The sequence below is a fragment of the Podarcis tiliguerta genome, assembly GCF_965153285.1.
Source record: "Podarcis tiliguerta genome assembly, chromosome: 3".
NCBI lineage: Eukaryota > Metazoa > Chordata > Lepidosauria > Squamata > Lacertidae > Podarcis > Podarcis tiliguerta.
The window spans coordinates 37,575,994-37,603,797 of record NC_139536.1 but is presented as its reverse complement, the minus strand read 5'-3'; the positions used below and the strand labels follow the sequence as shown (position 1 = coordinate 37,603,797).

General features: G+C 45.3%; 1 protein-coding gene and 1 long non-coding RNA gene across 2 annotated transcripts in view; one reads left to right on the top strand and one right to left on the bottom strand.

Annotated features, from left to right (window-relative positions):
• LOC310674893 overlaps positions 1-27,804 on the bottom strand; it is a 457,828-nt gene that overhangs the window by 429,775 nt on the left and 249 nt on the right. The window contains exon 2 of the long non-coding RNA XR_014509819.1: positions 14,417-14,597. This is a non-coding gene — a long non-coding RNA (uncharacterized lncRNA). The remainder of the gene's footprint in view (positions 1-14,416; positions 14,598-27,804) is intronic.
• The window catches only part of SLC29A1 (solute carrier family 29 member 1 (Augustine blood group)), an 85,703-nt gene continuing 63,630 nt past the window's right edge, over positions 5,732-27,804 (top strand). The window contains exon 1 of the mRNA XM_083434646.1: positions 5,732-5,908. The gene's annotated coding sequence lies outside the window, so the exon portion shown is untranslated. The remainder of the gene's footprint in view (positions 5,909-27,804) is intronic.

The following is a 27,804-nucleotide window of genomic DNA, read 5'->3' as shown; positions in this document are numbered from 1 at the left end:
CATATTTAGTTTGCTGTACCAAGAGCTCAAGCTCATCTTGTTTATTTCCCATGCTTTGTGCATTAGTGTACAGACATTGAAGTCCATTAGTCATTCCCCCGTGTCTCTTATTTAAGGATTTTTTCCTCCCACCACTAGGTCTGCTTGCTGTTTGCTCCATTTGGTCTATGACATTTGGATGATCATCTTCATCAATTAATAGACTCCTACCTTCAGGAGCACTGTCTCCCTCCCCCACATTAGTCAGTTTAAAGCCCTCCTGATGAGGTTTCTTAGTTTTTTGGCAAAAACATTCCTCCCAACCGTTGTGAGGTGCAGCCCATCGCTTGCCAGAAGTCCATCCTCAAGAAACTGCAGTCCGTGATCTAAGAATCCAAACCGTTCCTGTTTACACCATTTGCGAAGCCAGCTGTTTACTTCCACTATTTTCCTCTCTCTCCCTGGGCCACGTCGTTCAACTGGGAGGACAGATGAGATGACGATTTGTGCATTTAATTGCTTCAATTTCCTGCCCAGAGCCTCGTAGTCTCTTTTGATCTTCTGGAGGCTATTGCTTGCAGTGTCATTGGTTCCCACATGAACCAAGAGGAAGGGGTATTTGTCAGTGGGTTTTATGATTCCTTGCAGTCGTTCAGTTACATCTTGGATCTTAGCCCCGGGGAGACAGCACACTTCCCGAGACATCTTGTCAGGCCCACAGATCACTGCTTCTGTTCCCCTCAGTAGGGAATCCCCTATCACCACTACACGCCTTCTCTTAGGTTTGGTCAGGGTTCTTCCGTGAGCGGTCCATTCCAAGGTCGCCTGCACATTCCCTGAGGACTGACTTTGCTGCTCATCTTCATATACGTGATCGACTGTAATGAGGGAGAGATCCTCAAATGGAGTCTGCTCTTCGTCTTCCATGCTAGGGGAGAGGACCTCAAAGCGATTGTGTATTTCTAGACAATCAGAGCGAACCCTGGGCCTCCTACTTCTTTGAGTCACGTTTCTCCACATATCGGGCTCCTGTGTTGGTGAACTAGCCTCCTTCTCAGGGGAGTCCCTTGTCTCCTCCTTGGTGGAGACGGTGTGCTCTGTTGCTTCCAAGAAGAGCTCCAGCTCTCTAATTCTTTGGAGCGTAGCTACACGTTCCTCCAGTTGCTGGACTTTGTCTTTTAGGAGGGCAATCAACATGCAATTGCTGCACGTAAAGCTGCCTGCAACCTTTGGCAAGATGGCAAACATTGCGCAGGAACCGCAGGCGACTGCAGCTGTTCCCTCCCCCTCCATCTTGAGAATGTGTTGTTGGGCTTGAGACTAGCTCCCCTAAATCTAAAAGATGGTTCAAACTGCCCTGCAAACACTGATAAGCTCCTCCCACAGCTAATCACCTGCCTCAACAGAAACCCTGCCCCCTCTGACCTTTGACCAGGGAAAGCAGCTAATCAGCCACAAGAATCACACACACAAGGAACCCCTTTTGGCTCCTTCTTCAGCCGCTGCCCTGCAAACACATTACTAATTGGTACATTACTAATTTAGAATGGGCATGGATTAAGGTTTGTGGAGGCTTTTGGAACTAGTTTTTTTGTGGGGGGGGTTGCACCTCAAAAAGAACAATTTCTGTACCTACCCTTTTTATGGTTCAGAAATACAGGGTGAGTTCTCCACTGTGTGTGTGTGTGTGTGCGTGGGCGCAAGAAACCTTATTGTTTGCTTTCTTTTCTCCTGCACTAAGATGCCTAATGCAGCAGCAAATGAGACTTGTTAAATAGTCAGTTGCATCTCCTCAAGAGACATTAACACCACATTAAAAGACCAGTTGGCTGTCTGTGTGCCTTCCTTCAAAGTGTAATAGAGTTTACGGAGTTATTATTTAACTGTCTGTCAGTGAACCTGCTGCTGAATAACCCTCCTCTAAGGCTCCTTAGCACACTTGGCACTCCTTGTCCATTGAGCAATGCTGGCTGGGGCCGATGGGAGTGGTAGTCCAATGATATCTGGAAAACAACAGGTGGCTTGTCCCTTTAATGGTGGCGGGTTCTCAAATGGGAGGAAGGGAGGGAATTTATTATTTATACCCCAGCCACTCTGGGAAGCTCCCAACAGAATATTAAAAACACGATAAAACATCAAACATCATACTGAGGTCCAGCTCTGAGGGTCTTCTGTTGGTTCCCTCACTGCAAGATGTGAGGTTACAGGGAACCAGGCAGAGGTTCTTCTCCGTAGTGGCGCCCACACTGGGGAACGCCCTCCCATCAGATGTCAAGGAAATAAACAACTATCTGACTTTTAGAAGACATCTGAAGGCAGCCCTGTATTAGGAAGTTTTTAATGTTGGACATTTTAGTATGTTCTGATATGTGCTGTGAGCCACCCAGAGTGGCTGGGGAAACCTAGCCAGATGGGCAGGGTATAAATAATACTAGTAGTAGTAGTAGTAGTGGTAGTAGTAATAATAATAAATATCAAATGTGAGGAAGCCTTTAAGCAACCAGCAGTGGGCCACACCTGTTTAATCGTCTCATGCTGTCAGTGACAACTTGTTCAGCCCACTCATAAGAGCAAAGTGTGGAATGGCAATCAGAGCTGCTCTTTAAGCTGAAATTGGCACTGGTTTCCTGGAGAGCTGGAAGCAGCTCCACTCTAAAAGGCAGGGGCTTTTAATTATCTTTAACCATCTAATGAAGGCGGTTCAGCCTCTTAAGATCTGCAGATGGAAATGTTTTTTTATATCTGAAAAGATGAAGTAGTGAGATAGGCAATATATGAATCTGAATATGCAGAATTGTGAACCTAGGAGTGCAGCATGAAAAACATGGAGCACGTCTGCACTGCAGTTTTGTTGGCTATATTCTGGTCTGGTGCAGTTCTGAGTTACAGCACCTATGCCTCGCTAGATGTTATAGAAAGATGCATGTACAGTAATTGTAGTGAACACCCTATTAAGGGTTGAAAAGCTGCTTTGTACATGAGGGCAGTTAAGAACAGGGAAGTAGTGGGAAATGATGCAGTTAATTTTTTTGCCTGTTCATTATTTTTCTCCAGAATCACACCATGGCGTGTGTGTGTGTGTGTGTGTGTGACACACATGGGAGCTAGGAGGTTCAATTATATGTTTGAAAACCCAATTTTCCTAGGGTTAACAAAAGGCAGTTTGTTGCAAGAGGTGAAGGACAAGATCTGTCCATATAAGCCAACCAGCCTGGCAATTTAATACTGATTTCAACATTGGCAGTGAGTCTGTGTCCTTGACTGCCCTTGGTGGCAGTAGGCCAGCTTAGAGGGTGCAGGGCAGGCTCTGTCCTCCAGTACCACTTGCCTGAGGCACCCACCTCAATCTTACCTAATGATAGGGCCGGCCTGTTTCAAACAACATCAATAGGCTGCAAGCTATAAATGCCTGCATGGAAAATTCCAGAGGGATTAGGTGTGTGAGACTGTTGTAGCAAAAGCAGTCTCAGGACTACACATTTATGTGGCACATGTTTGGCCCCCCCAGAGTTGTGCACTCCAGGAATGCATCAGTCTAAAAGTAGAGAACATACATGATGCATCACATATATAAAGTCTGGGATTCACTGCTAGTATCACTACTTTAAAAGCATTTCTGTTTACCAGAGCAAAGACAGATCTCTTCTTGAGACTCTGGAGTGCTGCTTCTAGTCATGGGTGAGAACTCTAGAGTGGTGGCTGCAGCATCTTCATGGGCAGGACCCTAGATCCATAGTATAGTTTTGCAGAGTCATCATTGTGTGGCCAGTCAGTGGCTTGTGTTAGGTTTATAGAATACTAACTTCCCAGCTCTCTTGTTACCATTGTATTGCTATCCATGCTGCCTTTGGGGATTTGGGGTGGCTTTTTAAAGGATTACACAAATTCATGGAGGATAAGGCTCTAAGTGTAATAGCTTTGCTCTCTGGTCTGGTGCACTCTGGTCCTCCTTGCATGTTTCCCCATCAGCATGTGGTTAGCCAGTGTGAGAACAGGATGTTGGCCTGGATTGGCCATTGACCTGATCCAGCAGGCACTTCTTTCTTTCTTTCTTTTAAAAATAGTATTTTTTTGTTAATTTTCCAAACCTTAACAAGCGAATACAGTGTCAAGTAACTTGGTGGTTGTCCCACTTAGAGAGTACAAGGTGCATCAAAGGGGTATGAAAGTTTGTGCACAAGCACAGACCATGGCAAATCATAACGGCTTCAATCTACTAAGTCTTTCCAAAGTCCTCTGTTTGATTGAGGTGGTCTCCATATCTGGCCATCCCACTGCTTCTGTGTGAGGTGAATGGTTGCCAAGCTGCATAGAGGGATAATGGGTCTGATTTCCCCTTAGCATGTATTTGACGTGTCATTTTCCTCTGTTAGCACCACTGTCCAAACATAAGTATACCAAGAGTCAACAAATAGTCCATCTGCAGAACGCAAACACCTGGCAAATTCTAAACGCGCCACCGCTATCAGAGCTATCAGCAATTATTTATAACATAAAAGCTGGTTGGTTATCCCTAACAGCACTAATGAAGTTGACGTGGTCATGTTTTGTGTTTTACATTAATTCCATTTCCGCAAAGACACTGGTCCAAAAGGTGTGCGCATTCTGACAGTGCCACTAGAGGTGTGGAAATGCCATAGTAACACCGCAGCCACTTCTTATATTCTTACAGTTTAATTTAGGCCCAGGGCCTGCTTATCAAGTGGTGGTGCATATAGGCTAGGAGTCACCAAACATTTGGAGCCTGATGGCAAATTTGCAGGCACCACACACCCATCTCATCCTGTTTCCTTGGCTACAACAGAATGCTTCTTTCAAGCCTAATTTCAGCAAGTGGAGGGGAACTGATGGACGTCAAGAAAAGGCAGGTACTGTACTGATAACCCCTAATGTAAAGCCTCTGAACCAAGTCTACATGGCTGTCCATAGTGTTGATTAACCTTGGAAACAAAGGGAGCCTGGCTCAATGCTCAAGCACATGTTTCACATGCAGAAGGTACCAAGCCCACCCCCTGCCTCACATCTCCAGTAAAAGGTTGAGCAGGTGAGGTGAAAGAACTGGAGCCTGATACCCTTGAGAGCTGCCATTGGTCCAAGGATGAACAAACAGGCCTATACCTTTCCTTCTCTGCTGGCAGCCCTCCTAGTTTTTGCATTAAGGGTATAGGAGCTTCCAGGTGAGATTCTGGCACCTCTCTTTTGAAATTCAATTGTGCTCACACCTCTTCCCTTCAGAAGCAGGGCCTCCTGCATCAGGATTTCCAGAGTGTAAGAGAGGGCAAGAGGCTACAAGCTATCTGCACCCAAACAGGAAATGAAGGTCATGAGATGGCAAGAGGAGACTCTGCACTTTGTTAACACTTTGCTGCTAGGGTTTCTCCTGCTCCATTGACTCAGGCTGCCTCAGCCTATGCTGCTCTCCATTCAGCATCGGAGTCTCTGTTGAAGCCACTGCGTTCCAATGTACAGAGCTGGCTTCAACTAAAACAGGTCCTTTGTCCAGCTCTAGCCTGATATCGTCCACTCCTGGTGTGGAGATCCTCTAGTCATCCTGATGTTACTGAACTGCTGTGTTTATTCTGCGTGGAAGGGAAACCATTTTAAAAAGTGTGTGGCAACATTTACCTATAAGGAGGTACTCTGCACCTGCTCAAGGGCACTGCTTTGATTACTGATTCACACGTGCCAGAGCAGAGTCCTGCTTTCAAATAAAAGCCTCATCTAAGAAGGGTTCGCCAAGGGCGCCAGAGGATAAAAGCAAGCGCCGGGCGCGCTAGGACCTGGGGATGCTCAGCAGGCGCCCGAACAGAAAAGTCTCGCCGGGACGAGCGAGCGAGCGAGCAGTCTGGTGGAAGGAGGCGAGTTTTCCGCGGGAGAGGCGGAGAAAGCGCTGGAGCCGGTGGCGAGGTGGCCGAGCCCTGGGCAACATGTAAGCGTGCGCGGTGGTGCCTCGGGGCTCCAGCTTGAGCTTCCTGCTTGCGTTTGGCTGAGCCGAGTTCCCCGCAGAGGGAACCTACAGGTTGTAAACACCCGGGGGTGGGGGGAGAGAGAAAGAAGCCGAGGCGGGCGCCCTTCGTCCGGGGCTCGTCCGCAGGGCCACCCGCTTCTCCCCGCGGGGTTCATTTCTGAACTGCGTCTGGGGGTGGGGGCGCCCTTTTTCCGGCTCCGGCGCGCAAGGACGGATCTCGCTGGCGCACAGCCGCTGCTTCCAAAGTGGAGCCTGCTCGCGAGCCTTGGGCACACGCCTGCTTGGCCGCGTCTGTCCCGGCACATGTCGTTCTTCTGGAAAGCAAGTCGGGCCGAGTGCTTTGGCGGGTGTGCCCGGAGGCACAGTTCCTCAGCAGCATGGAGAGGAGATTAGCTCGCCCTTTACGCACGCCCTGCTGTGTTCTCGATCGCGGTGGAATTCCTACCCTTGTTCATTGCTAGATGTGCACATTCAGGGAGAAATAAATCTCTTATGTTAGCTGGTGCCAGGTGCGCGTGTCCTCCAAAGTGTAATGGTGCGAAATCGCCCAGAGGGCATAAAGCGCCTGCTAAATTCTTAACTGGATTTGGCTGGAGAAAGCTTAGAAATTGCCCTTTGAAGCCTCCCAAAGATAAACTAGCTGATGCTCAGGAAGCTACCGGTTGACCTGATGCCGTTTGCTTGCCCGTTCGATGCAGCAGCAACAGTGCTTGATTTTACCCCTTGGGTTGGGTGGAGTAGAATAAAACGGAGTTCCAGATACAATTGTGGTGTTAGGCAGGGAACCAGAGAGCTTGCCTGGAAGTTGCATGTAAGTTGTTGACTGTGCTTCCTCCCTGCAGGCTTAAATGCTGACTAAGTAATAGGACTTTGCCACTAATGTCTAGGCTAGGCTGCTTCTTTTTCTTTTTCTTTTTAAAGCCTGGAGGCGTGCCTGATGTTTGCTTTATCTTAGTCTAAACAAGGTTAAGAGTGTTGGGATATTCCATCAAGCAGGTGCAGAGCAGGCATCGGTCATCGTTTTGCTGTGTCCTTGGTGCTAAATCTCCAGGGCTGGCTATGTGTACAGATCTCCAGGTTTTCAAGGTCACAGCTTTGAATACAAATCTGTAAAACACACGGCCATTTCTGTTGCACGCTAGCAGAGTGTCTTCATCCATTCTAATCCCCCCACCCCAATTTCCTTTTGTTGTTCTCTTTCCCCACTAGCCAGAGCTGTCCCAGGTCAGTTGTGTTGGCATCTCAATGATGGAGCTGTGCCAGGTTTGGCCAATCGGCACAGGTGTTCAGAAGGGTTCCCAGGTTGCAATCCAGAGATTGTGTAGATGATTTGTACTGTTTTTACAGGAGCAAAAGGTTTCCCTTCTGTTGCTCTCCTGATGCCTTTTGCCCATATGTTTCTGAACACCATTCTGGAAACCACAGGAGGGGAGATCGCTGTTTCCAGTAGGTCCTTCTCATAGACACTTGGTGGTCCACTGTAAAACCAGGATGCTGGACTGGGTGGGCCACTGGCCTGATCTAGCAGGACTCTTCTTATGTTCATATTCTTCTTCCACAAAGGTATCCTTTTGCCCACGTGCCCCTTTTGCTCTAAAAACTGGATCCTCCCTTTGCATTTGACACCATTTTAAACAGAACAGGTCTGTCACCATCACACTGAGCTCAGCTCAGAGTTCAAGATGTAAATGCATGTGGGTTGGCAGTGGTAACAAGGCATAGGGAACTTCAGTTGCCGATGCACTGTGTGACCTTGGGAGGTGACTGATGCTCTTTGCTGAAATTTCCCTCCTTGCACCACCAGGGAGGCTACTGCCTTGCTATGCAGGCTGTGAGGCTCTGTTCAGGAGATGCAAAAGGGTGATTGGTGATAGGAGTCCCGTTCCTCCTGAGCTTCCTGCCCTTCCAACTGCTATGCAGCTAATGTTGTGGGAGACCTGCCACCCTCTCAAGCTTAAGCTTGATTTCCAAGAACTGTGCAACAAATGATTGGCGGGGACAAGGACCATGACAACCATCTCTTGTGCAAACGATGGCTGTTTTCACACATGCAGTTTAAAGTGGCCAAAATGCCCATTTGCAGCACAAATGCCTCTCCTGGTTTTCTCTTCTGCATGAAGAGTAACGTGAAGCATGAGCTTCTCTCATTCTCTTTTAAGCATCACGTGTGAGATGCTGCTTATTTAACTAGCTAGACAGATATAGCTTAATACTGTCTGTACAATTGGATTCAAAGTTTCTGAATTAGCTGGGAGAAATATAGGTGGTTTTGCTGCATTTTGGTAGGTTGTGATGATTTGCTCAAGTATGGAAGGCCAGATTCCCGTTAAAAGATGAAGGCTCCTTTATTTCAAGCAGATTCCAGGGGACTGACTAGTCTTGAATCCTGCGGTCAATGCACAAGCAGGAAATTCCATTTTATGGGTGGCTTTTGGAGCAAGGCATCACTGAACGGGTGAATTTGTACAAGGGTAGGCAGTCCTTCAGAGCCTCTCATGCACTGGGGCTCAGGCACAGTTGCTGTGCTCATGCAATCGTCATGGTAACGTACAGCTGTAATCTGCCCCCCCTCCCTCTGCAAGTCCTTCCTCTATGAGCTTATTCTAGCTTGGATAAAATAGCTTTTTGCATGCATACCGCAGCAAGGCAGTTCCTTGTGCTTCCACCCCTGATCTGCTGATGATTGTGCTGGACAGCACCAGACACCTGTGGAGAAGTTAATGTTTCTTTATTGTCTAAAGCCAAATACCAAATACTGCAAATACTGTCGCTTTGGCAGTTGTGGAAAGATCAAGCTGTCTTAATTCTCACTCTTTTAGCTACTGTTTTCTCTGTGGAATCCTAGGATCCTGAGGTGTGTTTTTTTAAAAAAAACGCACACAGGTAATTTCTTGCACAGCTTTTCAGATAGCCATCCATCAATGTTTTCACCAAAGGGGTGCAGCAATAATAATACATGCTTTTGACTAATGAAACCACTTTGCAAGAGCCTTGTAGGGTAGTCTGGTATTATTGTTTCCATATTGCAGATTCCCAGCTGACTCTGGCTGAGGGGGTGGATTGCTGTGAGTGCAGTTAAGAAGTGAATAGAGGACTTCTTGCTGATGGCTCAAACTCTTAAGTCCTAATTAGATCCTAATTAGGTTTGGCCAGAGAGGTGGATGTGATTGGATACTGCAGGCTAGCTGTCACCTTACTTCCAAAAATAGGTGGTAAATTCTAAGGCCAAACATACCTCTTAGGGCAATCTCAATTTATATCCAAAGGAAAATACATGCTGGTGGAAATTTAGGCAGGGCTTTGAGGCCTACCCCTCATGGCTTTTCTGCTGGTACCAGCGGCATACTGGAAAAGGGATGAAGCACCGCCACATATATCAAAGCAGGGGTGTTGATGTCCTATGCTGGAGCACTATTTGCCAATCAAACCTGTAAGTTATTCCTGAGAGGGGAATCCATTACATGAGCTAAGCAAGAGGAAGGAGCAGGTTACATTGGCATGCAGGGCTAAGAATTAAGCTGTGGCTTCTGTTTTGAAAACTTTTGACCAACCAAAATGGCACAGAATCGTGAGCAAGCTTTCAAGTCCACCAGAACGCGTCATCAGGCTGAATGTTAAGCCAAGTGTGTATGTGTGTGATTTAGAGAGAGAGAGACAAGTTGACTTGGTATTGAAGCCATAATGCCTGCATTAGACAAAAGTTTGTTTTTGTTGTACGTATAGTCTTAGAAGAGGTCTGGGAACCTGACATGGGGAAGCGCCTGCACTTCAGAATTTACTACTACACACTGTTTAACTTTTACCCTTTCTTTCAGCTCTTGCCTTTCTTAACACGTCCAATAGCAGGGATGTTTCTTATCAGCCTTATCCCCTTTTTGCTTTGCTAATCTGTCCCTGAAGTTCTCCTCTGTTTAATTCTCCCCATGCATCTTTCAGTGTAATTTCACTATCCTAGTAGCTTTCTGCTTTAACGTTCTCACCACATCAGTGCATCCATAACTCTGAGAACTGCCTTCAGGCATGTGACTCAACGTGATTTTTGGCTGCTCAATCAGCTGCTATTTGAACTAGTCAAGTGATCCTTCCTTGAGGGGAGATCCCTACAGCTGAGGGTGAACAATTCCTGCCTGAGGAGAACACTACACGGCAATTAACATCTCTTCTGAATTTAAAACTCTCCCAAGGAGCATGACAAATAATTATAACCTAACATTGTTTTGCTGTTTTGCGAGTTGTGAGAGAGATTTCTGCTGTTCCCATTTTACAGAACTCTGGCTGAGGAATCATCCAGTGAACTCATGCCTGGGCTGGGATCAGAATTCAAAGAATTTACTCACAAGGCCACAAAGAATTATTGTCATGGGCTTGCAGTTATGTCAAAAGGGTCTATAGCTCTCACCCCATGCTCTTCGGAAAGAAAATGCCATCTCTAGAAATCCCTCCCACCAAAGGTTTTTCAGGGGCTTATATTGTTTTCTTTTCAGTGCCAAGCGCAAGACATTTTAAAATACATTCTTTCTGCCTTTTAAAGTTCAGATGTTAACTTGCACTATTTTAAAAAGGGTTTTATTTATATTCAAGTGAAATTCAGCAACAAATGTCAACGCAAGGTAAATAGAAAAGAAAGAGAGATGTAAAAACAATTCAAAAACACAACGTTCCCAGGGAACAGGCACAGTGCCTTATTCATCATATTGTCTACACTGGTGTGAATAACATTTAAACCAACTTCTGCAATATCTGTTCTCTTATTGCTGTATGGCTGATTATTTAGCTTTTGTATTTTTGAAAACCGTGTCTAAAGGAAAAGAAATCCACCCAAGGAAACATTTTGGCAATGATACATAGAACAGCAGCAGAAATGGAAAGTGCAGAGGCCAAAGCTGGCATAAAAGCAGTTATAAAATAAATGTTTGTCCCAGTCACATTTCTCTAAAAGTGGTTGCTTTTTCTTTTAAGGGTGCAGTCCTCAAGTTATGTCGGCTTCAGAAGGTATACTTCGGTCAATGGGATTACTTGGGAGATAAACTTGATTCATCATTTCTTTCTTAAAATGCTTGCCAGGACCTAAAATTACCAGCCAGTAGCAAAATCACATGCCCTCATTCTCTCTCCCTGGATCTGCTCTTTAAAATCCTCTAGCTGTGACCCCATATGAACAGACTCCATAACCCAGCTTTGGTTATCTACATTCTAGTAGCCTCTAGGCTGAATAACTTTGATGCATTATATGTGAGGCTACCTTTGATAACGATTTGGAAACTACCGCTAGTGAAGAATTACCTAAGTGACTAGATTGCTGACTGGATGTACATAATGCTAATACTGGCCCAACTGCATTGGCTGCCAATTAGTTTCTAGGCTCAATTCAAGGTGCTGGTTTTGATAAAAGCCACTGGCGTCGGGTAGCATGTGTCTTTTTTATGCTATTCCAGGATGGACAGTTTTTGTTGTTGTTTAGTCATTTAGTCGTGTCCGTTTCTTCGTGACCCCATGAACCAGAGCATGCCAGGCGCTTCTGTCTTTCACTGCCTCCCACAGTTTGGTCAAACTCATGCTGGTAGCTTTGAGAACACTATCCAACCATCTCGTCCTGTCGTCCCCTTCTCCTTGTGCCCGCCATCTTTCCCAACATGAGGGTCTTTTCCAAGGAGTCTTCTCTTCTCATGCAGTGGCTAAAGTATTGGAGCCTCAGCTTCAGGATCTGTCCTTCCAGTGAGCACTCAGGGCTGATTTCCTTCAGAATGGATAGGTTTGATCTTCTTGCAGTCCATGGGACTCTCAAGAGTCTCCTCCAGCACCATAATTCAAAAGCATCAATGCTTTGGCAATCAGCCTTGTTTATGGTCCAGCTCTCACTTCCATACATCGCTACTGGGAAAACCATAGCTTTAATAATACGGACATTTGTTGGCAAGGTGATGTCTCTGCTTTTTAAGATGCTGTCTAGGTTTGTCATTGCTTTTCTCCCAAGAAGCAGGCGTCTTTTAATTTCATGACTGCTGTCACCATCTGCTGTGATCATGGAGCCCAAGAAAGTAAAATCTCTTGGACACTTTTAGTTAACAAATTTCTTCTATTTTCTGATATGTTTTTAATTTGGTAGTGTATGGTGTCGTCCCCCCAAAAAGGGGGACAAACTTGAGACAAACTTTTTTTTTTGTAGTAAACAGATAAATGTAATAAATAACAATGATGACACAGTTGACGCCGATGTGGAAAGTACAGGCATATGGGCACTTCCCTGCGTATTTCCTCTGACAGGCCTTGCTCGTAGTTTCTCCTTGTGTGGGAGGACAAATCTGCTAAGTCATGCAGAAGGGAAATACAATGCTGTCACGTGCTGCTCCCGGGGCCATGCCAGGATTTGGCTTTGGGCACATTGTGGCAGACTCTTTGGGGGGGGGGGAGCACTGGCATGTCAGTGCATGCCAGAAGTTGAATCCTGTGGGCAGCAGCAGCAGCACACGTACGTGACAAGTGTGTGGCCAGCAGAAGCAGCTTGGACATTAGGCATAGGGAATGCTTCTCTTTACGTGCAGCATGTTCAGATGAGCCACCCTAAATGGGAGCCAAAGAGAACAGGGACAACGGGCCTGTGCTGTAACGTGGATTCCGTTGCCACGAGCAGATCTTGGGAGGTTTACCTCGGTGTTTTAAAAGTTTCTCCATTCTTTCGTCAGGCCATCGGAAGCGCTTAATTCTATAAGCCATTTAATCCAGCTCCTCATGTGCCTCATGTGACGCCTTGATCCTTGCTGGGGAAATAGCGCAGTTCCTTTCCTTCTCCTCCATCCGCCTGCAACACCCCTTAGCAACAGAGAGTCCTGCTCTCCCATTTTAAAGGGTGGCAGAGCTTCTCAGGCTGCTCCAGCTAAGGTCAAAAAGTACTTTGTCTCTTTAAAACCACCTCTCTGCTTTCCCTATGGATCAGATGTATAAACATTGCACTGCCCTCTATAAAGCTGTTACACCCACTGCCTGTTTTTTTGGAAACTGCTACCGCAGTTTAAAGTTTCACGTATCTATCAGTTTACTTAAGCGCTGTGGCACAGCACATTTAGGATGCATGCAAAGCAGGCAGAGTGAGCTAGAGCAAAACGCTTCTCCTGTGGAAAGCATGAGTGGCTCCTGAGACAGTAAAATGACCAGTTCTCTGCTCCCAGCAGTAAAGAATTAAGATGGATCTTGTCTCTTTAATGGCAGGGGGCGAGACAAAGGCATGCGTGCCTTTGATTCCTTGGCATAGGTTCAATGACTCTGGGAGGCGGGTTCACTAGAGACAGGGACTGGCCCAAGGTCACCCAGTGGCTGAGTGGGGATTTGAACCTGGGCCGTGCTGGTCCTGGTCTAGTTGCATTCTGACCATTACATCACACAGGCTCTCCAATGAAATACATGCTTCTGTCTTCTTGTTTTTTGTTTTATTTCAGAACAAAAATTCTGCACCACTAAAACACAGACATAACCCAATCCAAAGAAGTATCTAATAAATTTCACAGCACATAATTTTAACTACTAAATAAAATGCAGCAGTCAATAGTTGGAAATCGAAGGTCACTGCTCAAAGAAATGAATGAAAATCTTCAGAATGGCAGCATTATATGATGTTTTTAAAATTATCACCTCTCCAAATTATATTTATTTTTAAGAAGGGAAACTACTTTACTATTAAACTGAGGATGGTGCACCTGTAGCCCTCTGTATGTTGGGGGGCTACAGTTCCCACCACCTCTGACCATTAGTCATGCTGGCTGGGTTTGACGGGAGTTGGGAGTCAGATTGCACGAGAGCCAAAGGTTCCCCATTACTGGTCTTCCACCTTGTTTTGGCACTCTGAATGTCTCAATTACTGCATCGGTTTTTCTAGCAGTAGTCCCTAGACTCTCCTTTTCATACCCATTTTTAAAGAAGATAGTAAAGGATTGTTGTTGTTGTTGTTTAGTCAATACTGTACTGGCCCAACTGCATTGGCTGCCAATTAGTTTCTAGGCTCAATTTAAGGTGCTGGTTTTGATAAAAGCTACTGGAGTGGGGTAGCATGTATTTTTTTTATGCTATTCCAGGATGGACACTTGTTGTTATTGTTGTTTTTTAGTCATTTAGTCGTGTCCGACTCTTCATGACCCCATAGACCAGAGCACGCGAGGCACTCCTGTCTTCTCGTAAAGGATTACCCTTAGTCAAAAATGGTTGGATTTTGTTTTTCCCATTACTCCACATGTGATTTGCTATAATCTGTCCAGCATCGACTAGCAGATGCCTTACATTTAATCCTAATTGGAGTCAAGTGCCAGCATACTAAAAAATAAACAATTGAATTTGTGCACAAAATGATTTCATCAAATGTTTCATCAAAGGCTTTCTCTTTTACTAAGAGCTTACAGAGAACCTTAAATTCCGATTTTCCATGAGTACTGGTTTTTAACTTGCACTTGATGGAATACTGTGTAGACTTCCCTCATGCACCCATTGCTAGCTCTTATGTAATGTGATCAAATCAGAGGGTGGGAAATGAGCAGAGGGGAGGACGTGTAGGTCAGAGTTCTGAAAAATCTGCAAGATCTCCATCTAGAAGATAAGTTTGTCACAAGCCATTTTACAGTTAATCAGTGCTGATGTTTTGGTTGGTGGGCTGGGAACAGTGATGCTGCAAGAGGTTAAAACAGACCAATCAGGGAAGGCAGACTCAAGATGTTTTGGTACTTGTGGCAGAAGATCCAAATGATACCCACAATGGGGGTGACAATGCACCAGTAGATTACTGTATATTGATCTACTGTGCTGCAAACAACGTGAAAAAGGATCTCTTAATTATATTATGCTACTCTACTAGGAAGATGCAGCTTGAGCCTGTTCATACCACTGACTGCAAAAGAAGGAATTGCAGCTTGTATGAAGGACTATGCCAGGCTTCCTCAACCTTGGCCTTCCAGATGTTTTGAGACTACAATTCCCATCATCCCTGACCACTGGTCCTGCTAGCTAGGGATCATGGGAGTTGTAGGCCAAAAACAGCTGGAGGGCCAAGGTTGAGGAAGCCTGGACTATGCAATTCCCTACTGAGCTAACTATTTATGGTTTTACTTTTCTTTTTCTTTTTTTTAAGCAGTCCTGGAAAATTACCAGGCCTGCCCAAACCTGAGGCTTAACAGCCAAAGTTTAGCTTATTGCGCCACATTTCTCCTCTCCCTGAAGAAACGAAACACTTTGTGTTAGGCAATCTGATGAAATGCAGAGTACATATTCTAAAGGACCACTTGAAATAAGTGAAGCTAATTGGTTTCTAACTTCAATGAGATAAAGAAAAATGAAACGGTGCCATTTCTTAGAGGCCTGGACTTTGCTGCTTGGCTCCTTGCACATCCTATGAACAAAAGCAGGGCCAGCGACTTTATTTCTTTATTAGTTATGTGGCTAGTTACATTTTAAAATATAAAAGTAAATGCCAGCATCAACAGTTGGCACCACTGGGCTTCTGCCATTGGTCCGCAGCCCAGCGGAGGACCCAATGGCAACAGCCCTCTTCCAGTTTGTTCACTCCAGGGCTGGCCCAGGACATTTTGCCACTACAGGCAATATGGAAGATGCTGCCTGCAGGCGCCCCTCCCCTGTGCTGAAGGTGACTGAGAAGCAAAAGGAAGGTGAAGAGCAGACAGGCAGGTATAGAGGAGGTGGTGTCAGGGCTTGAGTCAGGTGTAGGTCAGTGACAAAAAACCCCATAAATCACCCGAGGCCAGTGAAGTTAAATCTTTAATCAAGGAAACAAACCCACAGCTGAGGCCTAGGGGTCTCGGCAACTCTACTTGAAGGTCTTGCCCCGATGACACAGTTGTGAGGACTGAAGGTCCCTGCCTTACCACCCCTCCTTAAGGCTCTTCCTTTCCCGGGTTTCCCCCCACGCAGTCTCAAACTGTGTCTGCACACAAGTAATCTGTGTTCTGCTCATTTCATTTCTTTGCCACCAGGGGGAGGGGAGCTGGTCGCAGCAGGAGGGGAAGACTCCCTGGATTCTTCAGCAGCCTCTTGACCCCCACCCTCTTCAGCCTCTGCTTCTGCCTCAGAGTCTGGACTGCACTCTGCCAGACTCTTCCTGCTCATGAAACCCTGTTGCCACGCCAGCTGCCGACACTTCCCCCCACAGTCTTTTCTTTCTCTGACCACTCATTGTCATAGAATCTTAGAGTTGGAAAAGACCCAAGCGTCATCTAGTCCAACCCCCCAAGATGCTGGAATCTCAGATAAAGCACCCACCACCAATCCCCTGGCTCTGAGTCTTCTTCCCCTGGGGGTTCACTAGAGGGTTCCCCGGCTGGTGTCTCCCACCACACCTCTGCAACCAGCCAGTCCATGACAGGTGGATGGACATGGGAGAGGAGGAGCCAAGCTCCTTGGAGGCCAGATCTGCCACCTAAGGCAACTGCTTCACCTTGTCTCATGGACTGGCTAGCTCTGGTTCATAGCCTCTCGAGCTGACCCAGACAACAGAGGTGGTGGGAAGAAGGAGCAATAGATGCCGCTGCCTGCTTGCTCACTGGCTCTCTGCCTGGAAAAGAAGAGTGTGGTCATGGCAATGGGGAGGAGAAGGAGCAGGTGGTGAGGATGGTAGTGAGAAGGGATTCTCACTGAGAGGGGTGGAGATGGCCTTGCCCTAGGTGGGTCTCAGCAATCTGGAGCGGAGGCTGAATTAAGAAAAGCCTTGCAATGAGCCAAGTACTAGGTTGTGCTATAGCAATACTTTTCACTTGTGAGCTAGTAAGGAGCGCTCTGCAGAGGCCTGCCATGGGCACAGCTTGTCCTTTCATACCGTCTCACACAGCTGCCACTGACATCTGCCAGCTGGTCCTGCAAAATCCTGGCAGCCGAGGAGAGTTTATAGAGCAGGAGGACAAATCCCTGAATCCCCATCATCATATCCTTCCATAGATCATCTGGTCTAAGGATATATAGTACAGACTGCATACCTGCTCCTGAAATCTCCCAGTGGACTACCCTGTAACAGGAGCATGTGGCGGGAGTTTTCCCCCCTGTTTCTGGAAAGCTACTAATCTATTTTCAGCTGTTTTTAATTGCACCTTAATTGAAAGTGAGCGGGCTGCTTTATGTTTGACTTTAATATATTGTTGGCTGGCCTCGGGAAAGGTCAGTCTTTGAAGTGAGAGATCTGGCTTAATGCACAACTAGAGATGAGGCTGAGTGAAGGCAGGGAGGTCAACACTAGTGGGAGCCAGAGCCAATAAATACTAGTCTTCACCCCACCCCTCCATTCTGAGTTCTATACAGACAAAACTGTAACACAGATGGAGGAAATTGACAGCCAGCACTGCCCCTTGGACTAGAACACAGGCAGGTGGGGTCTGGCTGAGGTTGTGGGGGCAATGCCCCATTCACCCTCTACTGGTGAGGGTGGCTCTGTGGCACAAGACCCTTATCCTAAGCCCAGGACTCTACAGTGGCTCTTTTGCTCCCTGCTGGTCTTTGTCCTCCACTTCATTTTATGGCCTAAGAGCTTGGCTAAAGTCCAACGGTGCTCCTTCACTGGAGTCTGGTTCCACTTGCCAGCCAAGGAGCTCCTCCTCCTGTACAACAGCTTAATAGACCCAATGACCTTGGAGCCAGGACATGCCGATTTCCTTGTTGAGCAGGTCTGCCGGCTCCCTAGTTTGCCAACATCCCAGGGCAGGGGGCAGTAATGTAACCGGCCAAGTCTTTGATGGGCTCAAGGTGATCTAGGTTGGGGTGTCAAACTCAAATTGTTCAGAAGGCCACACTTCTATTTTTGGTACCTCAAGAGAATCACATTGCTATCCCTCTCTTTACAATTTTAAGCCTGTATTATTATTATTATTATTATTATTAAAGAAAAATATTTTAAAGTCATAATACAAGCTATAATACAAAAAAGGAAACAGAGAAGAAAAAAATACATTATCTTATCTGTAAGTTGGAACATACCGTAAATGATATCTACTCTTCCATAAATCTCTCAATTTACATTCATAAGACAAAAGTTATATACACACACACACAATATAAATAATAAGAGGAATAGTAATATGGCTTTTGTTAATATGTAATAGAATTTGCAATCTTCAAGTCCTCTCTGTTTGCTCTCTTAGTGATCTTTGCATTACTTTGCTTTAACTCCCGTTTACTTTGTAAAACTCTCTTCTTTCTCTCTATGACTCGCAGCAATGCTCCCTCTGTACCATCCTTGACTTCTCTCTCTGTTAGATGTCTCTTTTCCTCTCCACTCATTAGCAGGCCCTCTCCTCTCTCTTTGCAGTCCATGGGTGTGTGTGTGTGTGTGTGTGTGTGTGTGTGTCTGTCTGTCTGTCTGTCTGTGTCTTCTTGCACCGCCAGTGTCTGCAGCCCTATCCCATGTTATCCCCTGTCTATCTCTGTTACCCCCTCTTTTCTTAGGACCACAAATATATAGAAAGCTGCCTTTTGCGGAGTCCATCTAGCTCAGTACTGACCACACTGACTGGCAGCAGCTCTCCAGGACTTCAGGCAGAGGGTCTTTCCCAACCCTACCTGGAGTTGCTGGGGATTGAACCTGGGAGCCTCTGCATGCAAGGCAGATGCTCTATAATTGAACTACACCCCTTCCTGTTCTTCACCCCAGAGGTCATCCTACATTCCGTAGTTGAGTTTCTTGCATTTCAGGGGGCTGAACAAGACAATCCCCAGGATCTCTTCCGATACTATAGTTCCATTATTAGGTATCATAACAGTTTGTTCCAGAGTGGTATAGAACGGCTCTCGCCTCATCACAGCAATTCAAAAGAACATATTCATTATGCAAAATCAATGCAGGGAGGAAAACCGCCCTCCTGACAAATGGGCTTGGGAGGTGTAGTTTCTTTCATTATGATTACAACCTGCTTTTCTTCCACATGGAATTCAAGGCAGTTGGTGCCCAAGGAGGTTCACAGGGAGTCTCCCATCCAGGCACTGGCCGGATCCAGACCAGCTTAGTGTCATGTGATGTCAGATCATGCCCTGTGCAGTCGGGGCACCCTCATCTTCGAAGGTGGCTGGTGGAGATGGTCTCACATGCTTAAGAGAGGTATTTTGATTTCAATGGCTAGGAGGAACAGAGAAATTCCAAGGCTGAAGAAAATGTATGTTAAATTTCAATTGATTGGAGGTTCATTTGTTTTATAAAAAAAATTGAAAATCAATAAAAAATTCATAGGCATAAAAGAGATAAATTCTGCAGCCTCCAGAGTGGAATTCCTGCCATGGGGCTCTTTCGGAGGGTACTTGAGATGGGACATCAACCAGTTTGCCTCTTCTGTGTCATGAGAATTCAGAGGTGAGAGACAAGGTCTTCTCTTTCTGCAGTAGAGATGGCCAACTACATTTTGCTGCCTGTGCCAAAGGAACACAGGAAACCCAGAAATGTAGGCATCTGCCTCTTACTGAGTCAGACCACTGGTCCATCAAGCTCAGTATCGCCCATCCTGACTGACAGTGGCAATGAGTCTTTTCCAGCCCTACTTGGAAGATACTGAGGATTGTACCTGGAACTTCCTTCATGCATAGCGGATGCTCTACCACAGAGCTATGGCCCTTCCTCAAAAGTGTTCCCCATCCCAGATGCAAAAGCCAGCTGACCTGGCAACTGAATCTTATTTCAGCACTGATGATGGGACATTGTCCTTTATTGTAGCAGCAGGTGAGCTTATGGGGCAGGTGACATGGTGCCCAGAGCTCTCTCCTCCAACACCCCACCCCAGCATCCTTTGCCACCTTGTTCTTCCTACTGGTAGGACCGGCATCCCTACTAATATTTTAGTTGTGATAACTTGTGAGTTTTCAGTTTGAAAAACTGGAACCACAATCTCGTGTCAGATTGAGGCTCCAGTATCGCACTGTTCCTACAAGCAGACTGTGAATGTGAGCAAGATTTTGTGGAAGGTCAGCTGGCAGGCAAATATCAGTAAAGACACAACCTCATTGTATTGGGAAAGTGTGGAAACAGCTTTTGAATCCATACAAGCTATTTATTAATCCTAGTAGGTGAACTGAAACTGTTTTAAGTGTCAGTCATCTTGGTAGTTTGAGCTCCCGGGCTATTAACTTCTGGGAAATAACGTCAGCCGTGAGAAGGAGCTGCCATGAGATCCATTTTGGCTTAATATTTACCTCATGTATGAATATATACCACACCCCATATCCATGGCTTATGAGATTCCGGTGAGTCAGAATCTTGCAATGCAATTGTGTGGAATGTGCACAGCTGAGAGTCTGCATGCGTGATGGTGGTGCCCCCGACAGAGTTGAAGCCTGAGCTACGGACAATGTAGGTTTGTTTCTGCTTATTGAGCCAGAAAGGCAATGCTCAAATTCCTGCTTGTTCCAATATAGAGAAATGACAGCTCCCAGTGGAAGCCTGCAAGACCCCATAGAGCCTCCACAGACAACAATCTCAAGATTCTATCAGCTAGAAGGTTGAAAATACCAGTAGCTTAGGGAGGGTTGAGCGTGAACTGTTATTGTCACCCCAAATGACGGGCATGCATTTGCTGAGCCAGAAAGGCTCATTTTATGATGGTGCCACAGGATACAACTGACACCATGTCTCCTGGACTGCCTTATCTGTTGAGTAGCGAACCTGTTTTCTCCAGCAGAGGGCAGTCATTTCATGTATGTACTGTATTGGATTGGCATTTTGATAGCACCCAGGATTAAGTGGAACTTGTGATACTGTATATAATCTCACTATCCACTATACAATTTCAGCCTGTAGCTTTCTTGATTTTACTTATTCATATACATGAAGCACAGGGATCACTCAAGATTAATTTGCCACACAGTAACATGGCAAACTAATGACCCATTCAACATTTCAGAGTAAGAAATTATTGCAACTGCAGTATAATAATGGGTATTGTTAACTATAATTAGCTTCATTATTAACTATTGAAGAATTGCCCTTATTTAGTAGCATTCATTACTATCATCTTTTGTGTTATTTCAGTGCAGATTGCACTGCATTGGCAGAGAACAAATCAATTTTAATTCAGTCTCTCAAGGAGGTCTGGATACATAAGTAATTCATGCCAAAATTAGGGTTATTCACTGTGATTTTATTATGAGAAATAATCCGTGGAATAAAACAAATGGATAAATTTCATCCATAAGAAGTGAACTATTTATTAAGAGCCAGGCTCCGATATATAAAATTAGGGATGAGTAGCAGCTTGAGTCAAAGTATACATAATATGGTGACAGACCACCTAGTGGCATTTCTGTCCTACAATCACTTACGGCTCACAATGAGCAAAAAAACCCACCCCTCATGCATGTGAGATATGTTGTATAACACATCTTTTATAATAGCAAATTATATCAGTACTCCCCTTATCCTTGTACAATATCTCACTTATGTTTTTTGGTATCACATGTGTATCACAGAGCTTAGCTTGCCTGCAATGATTGTGGATTAGAGTTGAAGTGTGCGTGTATATAGTAGTACAATCCTATTCATGTTTAAGTAAGTCTCATGGGTCTCAGTTGAGCTTACTCCCAGCTGTGGGTAGAGGACTGCAGCCAATTGCATCTTTGTACGATGGTGGTACTTATGCTTTAATAACCTGGCACCTATTATTGTGCCATTTTGACAAATACATAACCTCCCAGGCTTTTTCAAATATTGGATGAGCTGATTTTTAACACTCTTTCCATTCTGTTGCTTTTAATGTGTGTGTGTGTGTGTCCATCGGCCTATTGCAACGATTGTTTTTTATATTATTTTTCTATAACAGTTTAACATTGAATATGTAACTTTATTTAAAGTTTATTATTAATTATGACTTGTATACATGGCAGCCATAGGTGACAAGGAATTGCAGGAAGGCAAGCGCATAGCATGCCTTGGGCGGGGGGGAACTGTCATTATACAGGAGCCTTGGATTATGGGGAAATGTGTGCTAGGAAGGAGAAGGGGAACAGAGGGAGAACCCCATGTGGTGCTGGCAAGAGGAGGCTGAACTAGGAGCCATGATCACTGAGTGCTACTTTGCACCCAAGCTTGTTGAAGATAAGAGGGGCCACGAGATACATTATTGAGGTGCAATGTTCTGTACCTCCTCCGCTGCAGACTCCAAGGTGTAAAAATGTGGTAATAAACCATATATCTTAAAGATATTAGCCTCCACTGTGCCTCAATCTCTCCAACCCTGGGTAGCATCTAGAATCCCTGGAATCTGTAACCACTCATGGAGACTGGGATAGTGTGCAACCATTGCAGCAGATCTACTGGCCTGTTTCCTATAGGCATTCTCGGTATAGCCCAATTCATTATTGGTATGTTTTACGCTGACACTGTTGCTTCTCTTTATTTTTGCAGACAAATGGGTCATCAACAGGAGGTCATGGCCTTGTTTCTTCAGGCTTTTCTTGATGCTCCCCCGCCCCTTTGTGGATATATTGGCTCATAAGGAGCTTCTTAAAAGCAATGTTGGATGAATTAAAAACAACATTCTCCTTCTGCTTCACTTTCACAAACCAATAAAATAACGTTTCCAACCTCTGTGTCTCCTCTCCCCAGCACTGGCCAATTGTTAAGTGAATACTTTTACAACCCATGCACCAAATTGGCCCTCATATAAGTCAAAGCGAGAGAGTTTGCTGGGATTTTTGGGATGGGGGAGAGGAGGGTATTTGCCCTTAAAGAGCAGCAGATAGTCAGTTTCTATAGTTACCACAGCAGTACTTTTTTCTGCACCCTTCAATAAATCCCAAATCATGGTGCACCTCTTGTTCTCCCCTCCCCCTTCATTTCCCTCGGACAAGAGAAGGAATATAAGGATTTGCTACAATTTCAAATTTAATTTTTAAAAAGCATGCTACCCAAGCCCTAGGTTCCAAGTCCTCAAGGTTGCAGGGACAATGCTGACAATATTGTCAAATGTTGTTGCAGCTACATTATCTATGGAATATTTTTTCTTTCCGTTTAACCCTTTTCCCTCTCCACCCCTGAGCATGCATTCTCTTCTTTCTGCAAGCTCCTCTTTTACTGATCCCCCCTATTCATTCTCTACCATCTCAGAGACTGGGGTGGCGTGCAACAATATATAAATTTATAAATATGTGTGGAGAAAGAGTTAATCACCTTGCCCCTGCCCCTTCGCTGCACCATGTACCTAATACTCCCCAGGCTGTTTGCTGAAATTTAAGGATACACGATTGGGCCTCCAAATTTTCAAGTCATTTGGGCCATGGAATCAAACGAGCCATGACAGCAATCAACTAGTGTCCTGACAATGCACCCAGCAGCCATTTGTGCCAAGAAGCTTAGCTTGGCCTTGCTTCCTGGATAATGGGACCCTAATGACCAGAGGGTTTGTACCTTTTCCCTGTTCTCATAGTTGTTTAGCAGCCATGGCAGAATGAACCCTTGGCAGCAATCTAGGACTGAGGATTTTACAGGAGCAGTAGAGAAACTGGGGCAAATAGCCCTGCATGAATTTGGGATTAACACTGCTAATGGATCTCTGCAATAGGAGCAGTTTGTTTGTGAGTGAGCCTTGAATTTTGCTTAGTATATGTGTATATTTCCCCCCTCCCAACACTGCTAATAGCTGCTTTGGCAGATGGCATATAGGTCTGGGAAATGGTGTGTGAGACAGGCTAAACACTATGACCACTGCTCCCTCTGTTTAATTAGGAGATGCTTGCAGACAACAAAGGCTGAGTGAAGTCCTGAAATAATTTTCAGCAGTTAAACTCATAATCCATTTATGTTCATTTTCATTTTATTTCTATATTTGGATACTGCTTTAAAGTCGTCATTTGCAGGAAGATGTTTATAGAGCATTTTGCACTTCTTTCCTAAATCCACTGTCCTTGAAGTAAGTCCTGTTGACTTTCAAAAGGATTAACTTACAAAATGAGTGATTTAGAATTGCAGCTGTGGACAATATTGCTGCTCTGGGTTTTCATTTTACAGGATGTTGCTACAAGAACTCTGGTGTATCTCTAGAGAAAATGAATTACTTCCAAATTCTGGCACCAGCCTTTCCTCGGGATTGGGGGTGTGCTGAGTAGATTATATTCGTTTCATATGATGATTCCTAGTTAGAATGAGTGAGAATTCACTTTGTGTTTATTATTTGATATTATATGCAGAACTGCATTTAACCCCCAATCCTCAGCTTTCACTGTGAGCTGGCACTAATGGAGGCAAAGCTCTCCATAGAGTAGTTCCTTTTCTTGGAACTTCTTTTCTCTTGCAACTGAAATGACGATTTATCATGCTTTTGAGGATTAAAAGATCTTTTACGTATGCCTAAAACTATCATAATCTTCATAACCTTTTTGAGCGAATAGTGTGTTTCCTTCCCCTTGCATTCCTGATATAAAGACTAAATAAAAGCCAGTGTGGTGTAGTCGTCAGAGTTCAAACCCGGCAGAGACTTGGGTTCAAATCCCCCACTCAGCCATGAAGGTCACAGGGGTGATCTCAGGCCACTCACTGCCTATGAGCCCAACCTACCCACAGGGTTGTTGTTAGGATAAAAGAGGGGTGGGGAAAACAATTTCTGCTTTGAGGGGTCTTTTTTCTACATTCAAGCAGTATGTAAATTTTATGAAATAATAAATAACTATGTAGTCACCTTGAACTCCTTGGAGGAAAGGTAAGATATAAATGCAACAACTTTTAAAGTAAAAAACAAGTCTTGCGGCCCCTGGTACGTAAGGCAGGCATAGGCAAACTCTTACCCTCCAGATGTTTTGAGACTTCAATTCCCATCATCCCTGACCACTGGTCCTTTTATCTAGGGATAAAACATATGCTTTGCATGCAGAATGTCCCAGGTTCAATTCCCATCATCTCCAGTTAGGACTGGGATATTCCTGTCTGAAACCCTGGAGAACTGCTGCCAATGAGTATAGATTGGAATCCATGGATGACCGAGACGAAGATTACATTTGCAAGCCTATCTGTGAGCTGCCCTGAGTCCCTGTCAAGCAAAAAAGGTGGGGTATCACTTAATAAATAAAAATAATAAAATTTAAATAGGTCTCGTTTCCATCCACAACCAAGGTTGAAAGGAGGACTCATAGGACCTTGATTTGTATGGTAACTACAATAACTACATTCAGTGTAAAGGCAGCGAAGAGTCTACTAACACAACTACTTCTCTGGAAATCACTCACTATTGATCATTAACATGGGTGGATCAATTACCCTGATAGCTGACTATGTGACTCCATCTGGTGTCATGACCTCTGTTTTGAGAACACTACCTGTGTGATGACATTTTGAGGTTCTGTTCTGCTTAGCCTTTCCTTGTGTTCCTCTTCTCATGAGGCCTCATCAGAGAATGCTAAGTGCCATCAAGCCTCTTTGTGAATTCCAGTCTGCTAACAGACTATATTGCCTTGCTACCATGGCTTGCCAGATATTATTCAAACAGTAAGTTAAGCTGGTTCTTGGCATTCAGGGAAGTCCTGGTTGCAGTAATTATCTATTTTACCAGCTTCATGATGGGCTTTGTTTTCCCATTCAAAGAAGAGGTTGACAAACCCCTATTTTCTTTTTTTCCTGTGGAAACCCAGATTCATATATGGGATGTGCATTTTGCACAGATGCAACCCTTCACCCTGTGAACAGGATTGCTGAGGCCAGTGTCTTTGGGTCTGCCTTTCTGAGCCTAGTTCAGAGTAAGCCCTGGCAGCAAGGGTGAACCCTGAAAGGGGAGAAAATAGTCTGTTCTGCATCTGGATTGCTCATTATAGAAGTGAGTGTCTCCAGGCTATCCTCTGAAATATGCAGTTGAACACAACCCCAATCTCTGAGCAGTGCAAGATTTCAGGGGTTCCAGGTGCTCATCCAGGGTCCGTGTTTCCTTTTGCAAATGAGGCACAGCAGAGACTGTGGTGTCTTTGTGGTATATGGTTTATTTACACTTATATGCGACCTGATCCTATGTTGGAGAGGTTCACACCATTAACACCCCCAAAAGCTCTTGTTTCTCTCATAGCCACAGCCTTGGATTCAAATACACAGCAAACATTGTGCTCTCTCCCTTCCTTTTCCAGTCTGCAACTCACACACACACACCCCGCCGCCACTAGGTTTCATCACAACCAACTCTCAATCCTGACTTTTGTCCTTCCCACTATCTAAGAGCTGGAGGTGAGGACCCACTCATTTGCCATCTAGTACAGAGCCCCTCTCAATTTTCATAATGGGGTATCGCTCTTCCTTTGTTTTATTAATGGCTCATCACCCCAGGTGATTACTTTAACGGGAAACTAGCCTGGGTTATATTTTAACACTTGCTGAATGAAGGTTCAGTGTCTGGCACCCAGTTTAACACTCCAAGCCTTGATTAAATTCTAACACTTACTAGATCCAGGAATTATATGTGCCTGGCACACACACACACACACACGAACTCAAAACAATACTGATGCCCTGAAAATCTCTGGAAAAGCACATAAACCCTGGCATCTCCTCCTAGCAAGGATGCAAGGCAGAAAGTGGTTCCTTAAGCAGGGAAGAGGCTTTCTGTGTGTGGCATAAGGCTCTGGAAACTTATTCACATTCAGACCCTGTCCTGGGTGTTTGGAAATAGCAATGACCCACTTTGTCGTCTGGGCTCCTGAATGGAGAGGCTTGAAGAGAGCAAAAGACATGGAGGGTGGGTGGGAGGAAGCAGAACATTAGGGGCAGGGGCAGTGGGTGAGGGGTGGCACAGCTGCCAGCCAGAGTGAAATGTGTGCCAATTAGAAGAATGGAAAGGGAGGTCACAAAGACCTGGTGCCAGCCAAATGATGATTGGAGAGGAGCTGGCTGAAGGCAGTGCCACGGCAAGAGAAGGGTGCTAGGGAGGGGTGTGCAGAGAGGCAATAAATTTCAACTAAGACTGCCCTATTCACAAACTTAGGTAAAGGGACCCCTGACCATTAGGTCCAGTCGCAGACGACTCTGGGGTGCAGCGCTCATCTCACTTTAGTGGCCAAGGGAGCCGGTGTACAGCTTCTGGGTCATGTGGCCAGCATGACTAAGCCGCTTATGACGAACCAGAGTGGCGCACGGAAACGCTATTTACTTTCTCGCCAGAGCGGTCCCTATTTATCTAATTGCACTTTGTGCTTTCAAACTGCTAGGTTGGCAGGAGCAGGGACCGAGCAACGGGAGCTCACCCGTCGCTTGGATTCAAACCACCAACCTTCTGATCAGCAAGTCCTAGGCTCTGTGGTTTAACCCACAGTGCCACCCGCATCCCTTTCAGAAACTTACAGTGCACTGAAATGAATGAGAGTTATATTCCAAGAAAACATGCTTAGGATTGGGGCCATAGTCCAGGCATGGTACTAGACATGTTTACTTGAAGGCAGTAACTTACTCCAAGTGCCTGTCTTGCATTTATAACCTGCCATACCTCACAACAATGTTGTATAGGGGGAACAGCTAAAAAGAGTGACTGTCCCAAAGTCACCAAGTGAGATCTATAGCCCAGTGAGGATTTCAAACCCACACCTCCCTGCTCCTATTCCAATGCTCTTTATCACTGGGGCTCTCTCCTACCCCCAAAATTAACACACATAGGAGAACTATGTCCCCACTTTCCGCCAGGCCTCAGGCACTTCTTCATGCGGTACATAGTTAAAACTATGGAACTTGCCCCCACAGGAGGCAGTGATGGCCACCGAGCTAGCTGCGTTTAAAAGAAAATTAGACAAATTTATGGAGGAGAGTGCTACTGATGGCTATGCTTTGCCTCCAGAGTTGGAGGCAGCCATGCTTCTGAAAAACGTTGCTGGAAAGGAAAGGAGGGCGGGCAGAGTGCTCCTGTGCTTGGGTGCAGCTTGCTGGTATTCCGCAGGCAGCT